Source organism: Balearica regulorum, chromosome 14 (assembly GCF_011004875.1).
Source record: "Balearica regulorum gibbericeps isolate bBalReg1 chromosome 14, bBalReg1.pri, whole genome shotgun sequence".
NCBI classification, from domain to species: Eukaryota; Metazoa; Chordata; class Aves; order Gruiformes; family Gruidae; genus Balearica; species Balearica regulorum.
Window position 1 is genome coordinate 3,747,000 of NC_046197.1, and position 16,631 is coordinate 3,763,630.

At 41.3% G+C, this 16,631-nt stretch overlaps 1 protein-coding gene across 7 annotated transcripts in view; it reads right to left on the bottom strand.

Annotated features, from left to right (window-relative positions):
- The window catches only part of KCNIP1 (potassium voltage-gated channel interacting protein 1), a 443,945-nt gene that overhangs the window by 89,819 nt on the left and 337,495 nt on the right, over nucleotides 1-16,631 (bottom strand). The gene's annotated exons all lie outside the window — the stretch shown is intronic.

Here is a 16,631-nt window from a genome sequence, read left to right on the forward strand (position 1 = left end):
GCTGCTCCCCCTCCTCCTCCCTGGCCTTGTGCCAGGGCTGCAGAAATTGAAAGCAAAGGCTGCTTAGCCAGACTACCTGTTCCTTCCCAGATAAGAAAACCAAAGCCATATACAAAATACCCATCTATTTCCCCTTCTTCCCTGTCCTGAAATACATAAACATCCTTTCAATGACATCTACCTGTTCAGCAGAATTTTGAGAGCTGCTCAACATTTCACTCCCTGACAGACTTCCTAATCCCTTCCAATTCTGTCAGCCCTGAGAAATCACCACCCTGAAAACATTTCCTGCATATCTAACACACAAGTTCTTATTTACAGCACAGAACTCCTCGAATTAGTCACTGCTTTGCAGCCTGGACCTGTGCAGGCAGTGGAACTGCGTGCAACGTTAGCTCTGTGACATGAGGGGATGGCATGCTGACGCCTACAAACCAGGATGCACTGGGAGACCTGTGTGGTTCTGCTGGGCACTTGCTTCAGATGCACGTGGGTAAATATACGTCAACGAGTTGTATCTCCCAGACTGTGCACTGGACCTGCAGAAGGTTTGGACAGCGACAACAGAAGCTGCAAAAGTCAGCAGCTGTAAACCAGCACAGCCATTTCCTGGGCAGAAAGGCACAGCCCACAGAGTCTGGGGAGCAGCCTGCACCCTGCCAGCTCGTACTGACTGTGCTGTTCCCCAAGGATGAGATTCTGAGTTCAAAAAGTTTATCCCATTTTTTTCCCAGCTATACCAGATCTAATGTAGGTAATCCTTTTCCTTACAGACTTTGTTCCTCTTTTCGACACCAGCACTGGTAAACAGTGCTATCTTCAGCTGGTTGTCACAAATGTTTTATATCCATTAGAGAATTGTAATTTTTAAAAAAATAAGTTATTGAAGCAGGCTGGAGTGTGGCTTTAAGAAGCTCCTCACAGGTGGAGACAAAGGGTGAGTGTTACGGGCGCAGTAAGATTTGAGAAACGAGAGTACAATGATGGACATCATGGGATTAGGCTCTGCAAGAGGTTTTTCCTTCCATAGGTTGGAATAGTGCTTCCTCCCAATGGTACCTCCATTCTTCTAGCTACTCTAGAGCTGGGATAAGTCTGCAACCTGCTTGATGGATCTTTAGTTCCAGTAGCAATACAGGTCTTCAGTGCAAGGTCTGAGGTCATGCTGGCATCTATCCTTTGAGTACCTGCAAGAAGTGTAATGAGGAAAGGTCCAGCATGATTCTTCTTTTGCACATATGTAGATAGATGCAAAATGTAATCCACAAAACGGTTATTTTTTAAAGGATCATTGAAAATGCATATGGACCACAGTAAATTCAGAAGACTTCTACTGTATGTTTGTGAAAGCTGAATTACTTCATTTTCTATTATAGTTAAATGGCACTAGTACTTGTGAAAGTTATTGGACCTGAAAACTTACATTTTGTGCCACTGATGTCAACTGAATTTTATCAGTCTGTTTAAATGCTAAAGTTGACATCTAAGAACAGGAAACAAGTGCTTCAAGGAAATTCTTTTATGTTATGTTTGCCTGTATTGCATCAGAATTTCACTCAATTTCCCTGACATAAGTTATTTTACACACTTACTAGAATAAGTACTTTCAGTAACTCATGCAAACACATATAGACAGTAGTGAGCTGTCTACCTACAGTGTTTATGTTGTATGCATCTTGGCTAGAAAAGTTATTCTACTGTTATACTCATCTCTGAATGTTCAGGGGAATTTATCACACACTGAGTAACCAAGAAAGAAGTTTGCTTGGAGATAACTCTGCTGCAATATTTGCAATACCATTTGCAGAAAAGCTTTCCCTCCTTTTTTGCTCATACCAACCATCTAAGAGCCAAAAGCTTATATAATTCTGAAAGGGCATTTGGCCTAAAAATATTCAAGGGATATTTTACCTGCAGCAAGGAAACCTCAAGAATAGAGGATATTTTTCCCCCCACAGTTGTGAGGGAGGGTTCAAATGTCAATTGCCATTATATCTTAAAAAAAAAACCAAACCACTTTGTTCAGTACAACAGTCTGAAATTCAAAAGATAAGGCTTACTTCTCTGCAGGAGTAAACAGTGTGATATGTTTTAAAATGGAAGTTTTGGGTTTGGTTTTTTTTTTTTTGATGTAAACTCTCATCAAAAGCTTCATCCTCAAATACATTTCACAGTTCATTCATGCTGAGAAGCCGTTCTTATCTTCTGAACCTCCAGACTGTTGGGCTGAACAAAATGTGTACAATTTGCTTTTAACTGTTTCAGTGCATTGTGCAGCAAGGAAATCAGAATGCCAGAGGGATTTCCCTGATCAGAATAGCTGCCATCTTCCCTGCTTTTTTAATCTAAATTAATCAGCTCAGTTTGGCCATCGTTCATTAAGAATCTCTTTTCTTTCTGGAAATGCATCTCAGCTGTATTACCATTTCAGCTATGGTTTAAAAGAAATCAGAACTTAAACGACTCACTGTAAGGCAGTGATCATAAAGCATATTACAACTCTACCTGTTAGGAAAAGTAATAAAGACAAGGCCTGGATATTCTAGAGAAAAGGAACAATGGAAGATTTTAAGCAGAGACAGAAACAGAGCAAGGACTTTTCCCTTATTCTACTCAAATCCTTCAGTCTTGCATAATACCTAGGTAATTGCACAAAAGCAATGGATTCTGGGGGATTAAGAAAATAAATCTATTTTTACCACACAATTTTTTTCTAAACAAAGTATTGTTTACTTCTGCAAGGGATGACCGTGCAACTAAGTTTATAGCTCAGTTTATCTTGCTTTGCTCCCCTGCCTTTATATCCCTGCCATATTTTTTGTGAACAGAATAAACAAACAGACTTTCAGCATTGTTGCTCAGTGTACTCTGCTGATTTATAGAGTGGATTTTGCAGCTGTTATTTCTGCCCCTGGTACAACCCATTTTTTTGTGAAGCCGATGCATTAAGGAGAGTTTTTCCAATCAGCTGTTCTCTGCAACATCTAGATTTTTTGTTTTAATTAAACAGTTAATTAAGAAATCGTTAATTTCCTTATGAGTGACATCATGTAGTTCCTTCCAATTTGCATGATCTTGTAAGTATAATTTAATACAAACAACTCAGAGATCCATCTGGATATTCACAGAATAAACCCTGAATAATCAGTTAATGATTGTAAAGCACTTTGAAGACAAGTAGCAGCAAATACTCTTGTCTATCATTTTGTTTAAACTTGCCAGGGGCTCTGATAACTGGAACACCTTACTGAGTGAATAAAATTGCTAGTTTCTCTATTAAAACATGTGATGTGTGACTCTAGGACAAAATCTTAACGAAACAAGCAACAAAACCAAAACATAGATAAATTTTTTAAAAAGAGGGAAGGAATAACTCCTGAGCATTTTTGCTGGCAAATGCCACAATGATTAACCTTTGGGTTTTTTAAAGTGGTCAGATGCTACAAGAATCTTAAATAACAAAAAGAAATTAAAACACATTTTTGTTGAGAATGGCATTTTATCAGGTTCCTCAATAACAACAGACACTACTAAAATCCTGGTTTCTTTATAGTGTTTAAAGAGATAACTACAATAAAAGTTAGGCTTTTAAGTATGCACTGTAGAGGAGAAAACAGACTTCTTTCAGGTATTTCCTCCAGAGGCGATGCTGTCCTGGCGGTCCCCAGCTCCTGCCGCATCCACTGCCGGGCTGGCAACCCTCCAGCCCTGTGCCTGGAGTTGTTCTCATCTGGACAGCATTTAGGACTCAAGCCAAGCCCAGGCTTGACCTACACCCACTACAGGCCCAAAGTCTCAAGCTGGCCCTTGGGCAGCATCAAGGAGGAAAATACATGGGTCCATTCTGTCATGCTTCTGAGCTAGGACACAGGTTATTTCTGCAGTGCAAGTTAAAACCTCTCTAAGCTCCAAAAATAACACCACTTTCTTTAGTGCATTAAAGTCCTCTACAAAGGCAAACGAACATTATATCTCATACCCAGGGCCAGCAAAAGTGAACGCTCTGTCTACCAGAACTAATGAACTTCAGTGCATTTAGGGTCCACCTCTGTTTTAAATGCTTATTTAGCTAAACCTCTCACTTCTAAAAAAAAAAAGAAAAAGAAAAAAGAACAAGAAAAGAAAGTCCTCTAGCACACCACTAAGATCACAACACACCTCCTCTGTTTTCATTCATGTAACAACTCTCTACATTGTATAATTCACCTACCTTTACACAGCATTTCTGCCAGTTTTCTGCATACCACTCATTTTACACATTCTCTGACCACACAGGTACACATTTGTGTGTATGAAGTTCCTTTGCCTTAAGAATATTTATTCCCCCTTCCCTCCAACAAGACACAAGGAAATCTTCCTAACCAAGAAAATGTCAGTCTTTCAGAAAATAGAAGTTACAAAGAACAAATTCAATGCCTATTTGCTGATTTTCAGTCCTCTCCTCTGTCTCTCCAAAAACTACTCCTCTCCTCCCACTTCAGAGAGGAGATTTTAACAGACAACATTTATTCCTGTTGACTGTATTTTATCAGGGCAGCCCATTTCCCTTATCACCCTTTACACTTCCCTGCTTTCAGTTTTACAGCCTGAAGCCTCTGTCTGTATGCTAACGCTTCCCCGGGAATGCTTCTTTTAATCTGTTGAATGAATACCTACTCGAAAGGAAATTCAAAATGATGAAACCTCATTCCATGCTCCCTGTAAGAAGCGACTACAGCAATGCAGATTTAAATGCTTTGAAAGCACGGACTTGATTTGCCATCAAGGGCTTGCTCTGCACAAGGGCTCTGCCTTGGAGTAAGTGTGTGGCCTGAGCTAACAGTTGCCATAACTAGGGGCACTGGCTGTACTCAGCCCAGCATTAACTGTGCCCACTGCTATTAGAACTAACCGCAAAGGCCCCTGTAAGCCAAATCCACCCTTTCAGCAACAGCTCCACCAGGACATGCTCCAAACTCATCACAGCTTTGGCCAAGCCAGGGTCAGTCCTGTGCAGCAGCTCCTTTCCTAAGGCGCTAACTATCTGCTCTTTCCAATGAGCCTTTCTCTCCATCAAGGATACCTGTTTGCCTGTTCACAGGTGACGTGCCAGCAGTGGCAGGCAGGGAAAGTGGGGCTGGGCCACCGCCAGCTTTTCCAGGGGATTTCTCCAGCTCAGTCCCCAATAATAATAATGATAATGAGTGCTCCCCTCCAGGTCCCCTCCTGGAGCAGAGCTCCTCCACTGCCCCATCAGCTACCATAGGCACCGTTCACAGTATTTTCAGCAGGAGAAAAACTGCAATCAAGGTCCATTTCTAGGTTGAAAATGTGATTTCTGTAGCATACAATGCAAGCAATTAGGCAATTCTATATATGACAGATTCACAGGAACTAGTTTATTAACATTTCATTCAGTAGAGGCAAGGTAGCTAAAAATGACTCTAATTAGCAACTTGCTGGATATTCAGAGTTATCTTTTCTTCCTGACAAAAGCCCAAATGCCCGGGAGTTTATAGAATAATTAAGTTTTTAGACCAGACCTGGAATCTCACAATAAAGTTTCAAACGATGTTCCAAGTCATCCAGTTTATTCAAAACATGTGTTCTAGAGTATTATGTTCCTTCTACTGCAAACAGCATATTTTAACATACCTGCAACCTGACAGAGATTTGTGAACATGCAATTCTGATTTAGTCCTGACTTTTATAGTGACACAAAGTGATCATCTCCATTCTCTGACCAGGGGCAAACACTGAAGGAGGGTCTGTTAGCAGAACTGAAGAATGATTCTTGCTCTGAATCCACACAATAAGGTATGAGGCTTATTTTAGAACAGAGGTTGTGCAAAGATTATTTAGAGTTTAGGGTAGAGAGTTATATCCTACCTGAGCATCTTAGAAATTTATCAAAAGCTTTGATTAGATTAGGAAATGCAATTCACAGTAAGTTTAGGCCAGACCTTTTTCCATTTACAAGCTTGTTTTCCTGTAGCTCATCTAATAGCAACTAAAATAAATCAAGGTATCTAGGAAATCTAAGGGAGAGATTTATGAAGGTATGAATGGCAATAGCTGGAGCTTGTCATAGCCAGTAATTCTGATGGATACATACAGCACAAAGTGAAATTTACTCAAACTTTGGATGCAAGTGTTGAGGTTCAATTCTTTGAGAACAACAATCTTTAAAAAAAAAAAAAAACAAACTTGAAGCAAGAGAAACAAAGCACAGGAACTAAGGATAAACACAGACATACATTTAGACATGCAACATTTTAACAGTTGGTGTAAGTGAAATAGAACCAAATTTCCCATATTATTTTTAAAATTTCAGTAACGTTTCAATTGTCACGATTCAGCAGTAGATTAACAAATGTTAATTTGAGAGCTTACACACTGTGAGGCTCTGATAACAAGTGAATGTCGCAAACACCTGTCTTGACATGGACAGGGCTGGGCTGATGATGACCAGGGAGTGTTGAACAAGGACGGAGCCTGCGGAGGCAGGATAACGTCTTGTGAGACCACTCCTCTATTCCTGAAAAACGGAAACAATGACCATCTGTGCTCTGTGCACCATGCGCCTGTGACAGATCACCACTCACTTGGTCAGCCCTGAAGGGGGGGGGGGGGGGCAGTGAGACCCCCAGACCCCCACAACCCACCGACTCATTTCTAGAACATTTCCGAACATTCCTGAGCACATACTGTGCCTGCTCAGTGGTGACAGACCCCCGCCTATGGGGCGGGCATATCGGGTTATAAAAAGTGGAAACATAAGTTTTCGGCTCACGCCCACCACCTGAAGACTACAACTAACATCACTGGATCCAAGGGTGGTGATATCTTTTCTCTCTCTCTCTTTTCTTTCTCTCTTTCTTTTCCTCTCTATCACTCTCTTTGTAACCTAATTTTCAGCACATTAGGGTAATATTGTCACACGTTTTGCTAAACGCTTACCTTTCATAGTTCTGCTAAATTTTGAGCATTGTTATGACCTTTGCCAAGCCTCTATCTTTTGTAGTTCCACTGAATTTTAAGTAAATTTATAGTTGGTTTGAACCTCTGAAGTAATTGTTGTTACTTCTCATTACCACGCAGAGAATTAAAAAGTTAACCTCACCCTCACCCCCTGAGTGGGACAGGACACACACATACATACTTTTTTCTTAAATGACTGCCTTCTCATTTCAGATCAGAGCCATGGGAGCTGGTGGTGGTGGTACAGAACAAATTTTTCCCTCTGTGCTTCAGGGAAGGGGAGAAGACTTACAGCAGCTCCTATAAAGTCACTTGGTGAAAATCCTCCTATTCATCAGGCTCAGCACCAGCCTCCTTCTCTAGAGCATGCTGCATCAGGAGTATTCAAGGATTCACGTTTGGGTGTTTGGAAAGACTCTCCTGATCCTGCCTAGGATTAAAGGAATCTCTACGAGCTGATCAAGACCACAGGACGTGCAAAGCCAAGAGGAGCCTATTGTACATCACAGATGAGTTTTATAATCACTTGTGCCCACAAGCCCCACGCCATCTGGCACAGACATGCTGACACACCTGCCTGCACCCACAGCACCCAAGTGCCAGGCTCTGATAGCTCTCCCACCAAGCAGCCCCTGTGATACAGCAGCCCTGGCCTGCCAAGAGCTGCAATGGCAAGTTCCTTTCTCTGTGCTCAGAGGGAGCAAAAGAGCCATTCTTGCATAAAAAGCAATTATCACTTTTAGAAAAAACAAACCTCAACTACATTCATCTCAATGTTTATTGTTAATCATTACTAATTCATTTTGGGTGCACTGCATTATAATAGCAAAGCCATCCAGTATTCATGAGAGCTGGGAACATAGACCGACATCCTTGCACACTGCCTGAGAAGGATACAAATGTTATGGCTCCCTTTATAATAGTGAGGTTTGGCTTTGCGCTCCAGGAGCAGAAGAGCAAACTATCCTGTGTGCAGTGACATGCTCTCTGCTTGTACATGCAGCCCCAGAAAACAGTGCCTTAGGGAAAGGGACAAAGCTTGGAAGTCCTTGCAGACCTGCACCATGTTTCACCTTCCTCAAAGGTTATTCAGTGAAATTTGAACAGGACAAGGTAGCTTCTAACACAACATACGCTGCCCTGTGGGCATCAGCCACCTCCCGCCACCCTGCCACCACACAAGAGATGTCCCTTATCTTGCCCCCCCCCCCCAACACTGGAATCAGGCATTACCTCAGCTAACGTAATGAAATAGAAACAACTGTGGTGTCCTCCAATGTTGGCAGCAGGGCCTAACACCCTTCTCCAGAGAGCAGCTTACCATCTCTCCCTGCTTTCCTCCTGCCTTGAAGTCTTTTGCCCTTCAAGCTCAGAATCACAACTTTGGGCTGATTTCCATTACCCCCGTCTTATTCATTGCAATAAGCACAACCAGGTCCTTGAGCACCAGATCACCTGCAAGCTACAGCCCTGTATCCATGCACAGACTCCCAGCAGTTTTGTCACATCTCTGCAAGTGAATGAGACCCCTTTTGCTAAAAAAACCAAAACAAACACCCCAAAACCCACCAAAACAAAAAAAACCCTACTCTCAGGAAAGCTGGTTCAAAGGCTCTCTCCCCAAGTTTCTTCTGAAATCACCAAATCTGTTATATGGCAACGATGTCATCACCCTAAACATGAATTAACAGAGCTCACATTGAAATGTAGAGGTGAAGGATCCCCTTTCTGCATTCATTCCCAGCAACAAACCCATGCTTTAGTTTTATACATCACGATTGTCCAGTGAGATCCAGAGAGGACTAACATATATGAGGTCTATAGCTTTCCCAAATTAAAAAAAAAACCAAACACAAAACAAACCACACCATATAATTTCTATACTCCCTCCCCTCACTTCTGCTTTCCTCATTTCATTTACAGAAGTGCCAAAGGACAAAAGCCTCACTTGGTACAGAAAAGACAGTTCCGGAAGAGGTTTTATCCTGCTCCTGCTAAAACTCCACAGCAGTGACCAAGTATTATGCCTTCAGGAGAACACAAGTGTCACCAAAACGAGCTTCTATGATCTTCTGATCAAATATCATCTGCTTTCTAAATACTGCATCCTGAGTGACTATATTTTTAATAACATGAGGAATGCTCTGGTTTTAGGAGTGAAAGATCGATCTCAGGTCATTTTGATGCAGTCTGCTCTTGGCTATGATATTGCTTCTCTGACAGCAATTAACTAAGGTCAGCAATATAATTTACCCCTTTTTAAATTACAGTGTAGAAACATTGCATAGAAAAACACATAAAGTGTGTGAGATTTAGCAGTGACCGGGAGTTCGATCATTAAGCACACAAGGGGGCATATTCTCTTCGCTCCAAGTGCATTTCCCATTAATGCTAATAGCACATTGAAAAGAAAATATACTCCATAAACTTTCATTACTCACTTTCTCCCTCGGTCTTTGACAAATGAGTTGCTGATGTAGACTCTGAGGTAGGCAATACATCCACTTCTCTCTATGCCAGTGCTACAGAAAACCAAAAAGGCTTTTCCTTGCAAGTGGAGACACTCCTACATCTCACACTGTGGATTTGATTAAATCCTGCTTTTAAACCATTCAATTACAGTCAGTATTTGAGTGGGACTCACAGATAGACTAACAAACACTGCCAGAAAGGACAGTCGTCTTTCTTCCCTTCTCACCTGCTGCCCCCTGTGTTGCACTAGCTGTGGTACTCATCTGATCCCTTGGAGAGTCAATTAACCTCATTAACCGAGTCAGAAAAATAATAATTTCTCTTCTAGCCTAGCAGAAAACTTGAGTATCTCTAAACTTCTCCCTCTCAAAGAGACTAAATTTTTCAACAGTCAGCTGGTATCCTAGTGGCATTCCAAGTGTATAATTACTTTCTGGCTGTTCACATTCCCATAGCACTTCTCTGTAAGTTAACAGATTTTTTTATCTTGTGTCATAAGCCAACTGTGAAAGAGCTGCCACGTTACTTTATCAGTGACCAAATGTTGCTGATGAATAAGGTAGCTCTGAACAAGAAACATTGGACCAAGAAGAGGAAAAATTGCAGGTGCTTTTGAGTATCATTACAGAATTCACACACAAATGGGAGATCCGATCATTTTTCACAGGTATGAGGGACTCGTAATGGTGACATTGTGACAACCTCTCAAGGTGAAGCATTCAGAACTAAAGGCAGTTATGGGATGAGACAGTCACCAGAGCTGAAGACAGAGCAGTGGTCCCTGCTAGCAGAGGAAGAAAAAGGAATTTTGGGAGGGCTACCCAGGATGAAGGCATCCTGCCTCCTGCAACTCCCTGCTACGCCAACAGCTGCGGTCAGAGCTTGGAGCTGAAGCTGTAATCCCTGGTCTGTCCTTGTGGCCCAGGACTGAGCAGGACACTGCGTGCTGGCCCAGGAGCCCTCTTTGCTCTGACTGGACAGCTCACTCCTGCTCCATGCCTGTCCGTTCTCTGCAGAGGAAAGGGAAGTGCAGGCAGAGGTGAGTTGCTCCATAGTACTTCTGCAAGTTCTGCCCCTCACCCTCCCATGTATGTTCTTGGCCTCAGCCTCATTTCCTCCTCAGCTGCAAACAGGATTGGCTAACAGGGTTGTTTTGGGGAAAAGAGATGGAAAGAGCACATCTAGACCAGATGCTCATCGGCATTTGCTTTATAGAAGTCTGCTTTTGTCAGAGTGCAAACAACACCTTTAATTCTTCGGCTACTGGGTTTTGCAGGGTAAGGAGAAGAGGATGTTTCTTGGAAAACTGCCTGGAAGTAAAAGACTATATGGAGAAGCGTGGGTATGTGGAAGTCACACAAGCCTGAATGTGCCTTACCAATAGTGTCCCATGCCCCAGCTTCTCCATCACCCTGAACCCACAGGGCTCCTTCCTCTAAACTCACACTGGCCCCATAGAATTCAATTTACTAAACACAGTCTCACACCGACAAAATTCCGTTTTATCCACAGTAATAAGAAGCCTTGAACCAGGTCTAACTTCTTGAACCTGATCACCTCCTGTCAATCTGCACTTCCATATATTGGAAAAAAAACCCATGTAAGATAGTGAAATACAAAAGGAAATCCCACCCTCTCCTAGAATCTTGCTTCCAAAGTCTCTGCCAAGCTCTCTGCACAGCCATGCCACACATCTCTTCCCTGTAAGCTCCCAGGCCACCAGCTCATAAACTATGCCTGAGTCCTTGACACAGCACATCAGCCTCTACTAAAACAAAACAATGAAAACACAGATTTCTTATTATCAATACATTTACAAGCTGGTTGTTTGCCCTCTTGGTTCCCGTGAGGGCTGAGAACAGTTTGAATCAAGCACTCAGTATTTAAAACATGCAAGTCTAAAACAACTCCACAGCCTTAGACAATCAATCTTTAAAGTAAATGTCCACAGTCCACCAGGATTTTGTCCCAGACTGAAGTCTAGAAGGGAATCAAAACTAAGCAATGCATTTAGTTCAGCTTCAGAGCACTCCTGCTCTCTGCAAGCCTGATCCACCTGTGCAGCTACACAAACTCTCCGGCACACAACCCAAAATTCTTGCTAGATTAAAACAATCGGCAAGTCTATTTACAACTAAAGAGCCTAGTAAAGAAAAAGCAAGATACAAAAAAAGGTTTCAGAAGCACTCAAAATACTTAAAAAAAGGTTTTGAAACCTTTGTAAATCTTTAGCTTGAAGACATCTGGAGAGATAAACAGAATGCTAAATAAATAGTCTCATTTGAGAATAAATAAGACAAACATACCTGTAACAGCTCTACTGCATTTGAGCATTCCTCCAAGCCATTCAAGGGTGCCAGCATAGCTAGACATTGCACTTACCCCTTTGAGCCTTTTCTCTTCTTGCCTAGTATCCAGTCCCCTGTGCATTAGCACTCAGCTCAGGTGTTCATCTAGCAGCAAGAGCCACTCCTAACAAGGGGCCATTTTTTGCACAAATACATTTTTTCAAGTAGAAATGCTGCATAACAAGTGAATCTCAATAACAAGACTAACATTATATTGGTAAACATTACTCTAGCATTTAGCAGAGAAATACAGATACCACCTAGAACACACTCACACTGAGATACAGTGCAACACAGGTATTTATCGACCTGGAATATATATCACAGGTTTAATGGAAACAGCTGCAAATAAACTACAAACAGGTGGGCTGAGTTATGGGAGGTTTTGTTCATTGGTAAACAAGTCTTCACCTCAGCAAGGCTCTCTGCTTGCTGAAGCTGGAGATGATCAGAGCCTGGGCTTGGGGGTGCAGAGCTGGGGCAGCCTGTAAGTAAGCACTCGGTGCAGGTATCCCTAATGGCCCACTTCTTCATCCAGCCACTGTCCTTGCAAGCAAGTGCTGCCAGTCACTTGGTTTTGCCATCAGGCAGAGACCCTGTCTCCCTGCGCAGGGGCGGCAGGCAGAGCTGCTCTGCCCCTCTCTTCTCACTCCCTCTCAGCGAGCAAGCACCTGCCTGCCCAACCCCTGACTCCTATTGCTGTGCATACACAACAACTTTTCATTTTAGGAGGGGTCGTGCCATATCAAAGGGAAAAAAAAAAGGTTCCTTTGAATCAAAAGCTTTCTGCAGCACACACATAAGTACAGAAAAGGAAAGCTTTATGGAAGTCACAATTGCTGTCTGTTATCCTCTTAAAATTCACCTGCTATACATAAACTTGTAGAAAGTGCTGATGCTGACAGGCATGTGAAACCAATGCCTACGTGAGCACTTTTCATATTAAGCAGGTCCTCAGAAAACACCAATAAACTAGAAGGAGTTGGTGCTGTCTGGTGTTTAAGGTTGGGGTTTTTTTGTCGTTTTTGTTTTGAAAGGATTTTCTTTTTGCTAATTGTAGGTCAAAAATAGTTGTTTTAATAAAATAACTTGACTTTGAAAGGTTCTGAAATCCATAAAATCTCTGAAAGCTTCAGGACTTCAGAAAACCAGGTTATTCCTTTTCAGGCCTCCTAGCTATTAACATGGATAATTTTAAAAAATAATTTTGTTTGACTTCAGCAGCTATTTTAGGAGACATTTCATATTCTATCCTGACACTTGATCAATTCAAATCAGTGTTAAACCTATCACTTTCACCAACAGCACATTCACTCCAAATTGGAAAGTGAGCATCTTATACATTTAATCACTGAGCATATTTCTTGTAAGATGATGCTTTGACTTGTGATACAGCACGTGTGCTAGAGATTAACTGGAAACTACTTTTAAATATTCAGTATTCTGTGTGATAGTATCAATGATCAAAGATGTAGAAAAATTCTACTTATTAATTAATAAAGCAGGCTTTAAGCCACAGATACGGAACAACCAGAAATAGGAAGCTGTCATTCATGAAACATAAATCAGCATTTTCCATTTCTTTTCCCACCTTGCTAATCACAAACAGTAATGAACCACGGACAAAAATCTTAATGGCTTCTTGGGGAAAAAAATCAATGCCAAAATGGCCTATTTAACCAATTAATAATAATTGTCTAAAGAACATTACCTAAACTTCAGTTTTCTGACTAATTAGTGTAACAGGGAAGGCATGAAACTAGGAAAGAAAAGAGAATGGATTCATGGTATTTTTTATGGCAAAACCTGCAAGGGAAATTGAAAATCCTAGTCATACTTATACTGATGTTCATATTCAGAGCAGATTTTCCAAACTATATGAATTTTTATCACAGATCACTCACAAATATTTACTTTCTTAATGGACATTTTTCCTTGAATGAATGCTAAAATGTGTACCGAAGCAGAAGGTTACAAGTTAATTGCTATTGTCATTTCTACTCAACTACTGCCTATTCTAAAGCTGTCATGCAGTAAAGGCAAGAGAGAGGGAACCACCACCACTAATGGTGAATTTCCTGGCTTTTATCACTGTGTCAAAACATTATCATTCTGTAATCACAGGCTTTCAAGCAAAATAGCTCGAATGGCAGCAAAATCCCTACGCAAAGCATTTTTAAATATCAGCTTAGTGATAGCAAGGAGCAGGATTAAGCACTTAAGCACTGCTTAAATTTTTAGTAAGCTGGTACTTACAGGAACTCCCAACCTAAGCATGGGCTAACCTTTCCTTTGCATGAGACGACAGGCTCCTCCGAGGGGCTTTTGAACGGCTACACTCTGCGTAGGAAGCAGGAGGGTGGCGGGAAAGGCAAAGAGGACTGATCCTGTAACACAAGGGAATTTGGCCCTTCACTGCCGTGAAGACTTTCCCAGAATTCAGCTTCAAAGTTTGGGGACTAGGAATCCTGGTGTTCATCAAGAAGACACAAAACCAAGTTTATACTGCTTTCCCTTGCCTTTGGTTTCTAAACCCAAGGTATCCTTGGAGTGCTCCTGCCAGCAGACACCAGGGCTGGTCTCTGGCTTTGTGAATATTAAAGCCATCTCTATTACACGATGAACCCTAAAACTAGAGACGCTCAAAGAGATCTGGACCAGGGTACCTCTTTGGGTGAGATATGTTCTCCTGGGAAAGGGGAACACGCACTCAAATCTCACTTCATAAACAAGGAATTTCCCCCCTAAATCAGACCAGTGCTCCAGCCTCTTGGAAAGGAGATTCCTCCTCAGGCTCCACAGGTCTAGCTCATGGTTTTCTTAGCACCTGCTTCGACTCTACTCTTGCTACTCTGTGGACTACCTTAACTTCTAAAATAAGCTCAAATGAAATGTCTTGCATATATGTCACTTCAGTAGTTTATTTTTGGCTAAAACTAGTTATTTAAAGGTGTCAAATTTATGAATGAATTTGATCATTCTGCTGCATAAATATTTCAATAGAAAAAATTCAACACCAGTTCCACAGCTGAATTCATCAACTCCTTTCAATCTCAGTGCCATGCTTTCCTCTCTATCACAGTTCAGCCCTGAAACAAAGTAATCTCAGATACAACAGAGCGCACAAGAGAGAAGACACCATAGTGTTAATGGGTTATGACAGCAGATAATGACGCATCAGTGTATTATTACATTAATAGATCCACAGCTACCCAAAACTGCAATCACTGAACAGCAGCTGAATCTACCTATCCAGTTGTGCATGAATTGCATACTTTCAGATATGGACATTTTTGTATGGCATTTGCAAATCCCCCAGATGGAAAGTCAGATTAGCATTTGCTATTTTTAATCACATTAGGGAAACACACACACTTACAATACCTCTGCTCATGTGTAACCTTCAGTCCACGCAGGAGGCTCTGCTCCTGTCGGCAGACCTTTGTATTTCCCATTTAGATTTCCTTTCTGCAGAAACCACTAGTGCTTACAGCAAAACTTCACCAAGACACAGGCCCGCTTCTAAGAAGCAGTGTTTATTACAGATGTATTTATATGCCTCAGCAGCTCTTTCCCCTTAAGTCACTCAGACATGATTCTTTCCCTGGAAATGAAGCATGAAAGTGTGGGAAACTATTCACAGCTTGGTGACTGTATTTCCTTAGGTCTGCGAGCCAAATTACTAGGAGCGTTTGAATACACAGAAAGCTCATTTACAAATTAGGCTGTTAGAAAACTTGGATCCAAAAAGAGGCATCTGTGTGTTCTCTGCGTTACAAATACTCATGTTACGTTGTGTAAAACTGCTTGTTTCTTTAGGTACTGGCTGATATTAATTTATTAAGATGATTTGTTAGATACTTGTATCTAAAAAAAAGGCATAGCGATTTACAAATCATAATTTATTCTGCTTGTGAAATGTCCAAGGAATATCACTAGGTCAAAGCATGAAACTGTTACCAGACTCCCTGGGTACAGAAATCAGAGTGGGAGGGGAGAGTATGTGGTAGCGTACAGTTCCCAGATCAGGTGCTGGAGCATGTCCAACATTGACCATTTCTCCTTCAAATTCAGTATAAGCCTCCCCATTCCCAACAAAAAGTCAATGATAACAGAGGCGTGTAACTGATACATTCCCCCACTGGTCTTACAAACAGTACTGCAGTTTTCAAAGTACTTGCTGTAGCACCAAAGAAAAACAAACCTTACAAACCTAAAAAAAGAATTCAGCCAAATGGCTGAAGTCTTGCATTAAATCCAGCTAAGGAGCAAACCTTCAAGAAGTGTTAATTTATGGTGCATACAGCAGTGACTACCAAATCCTCTGAGTACTCTACACACAGAGATTAAAGCCTGCCAAGCCAATGTGAATGAGGGTTTAGTTACTAACTCATTAAAATACATGGAATTGACATGGGTGAATTTCCTTGTCTGCTTTTGTAATCACAGCTTTTATGTTTATGCTACACAAATTTTACACATGACTAAACAAACACCACATCTAAAATCCAAGTTTTTAGACTTTTTTCCTTCACTTAGGATCAGATTCTGTCACCAATACCACATGTATTACAGATCATGGCAGATGATTACCTGGAATCAATTTTATTCTAAGAACCACTTCTTTGTTTGAATTAATTCTCAGACTAATGAGTAATTTACTTTACTATTAAAAGGAGTGACAGGCACCAGAACTTGCAGCAAATCATCACTAAAAAACACAGATGTTTTATTTACACTATCAAAGAAAATTTAAGCCTAATGCCTCTGGATGAATGCCAGGCTTTCACTGAGAAAACAGTAAAATATATGTTTTAATTGAGTGGGTCCCTTGCCTTTTATAGGTCTATG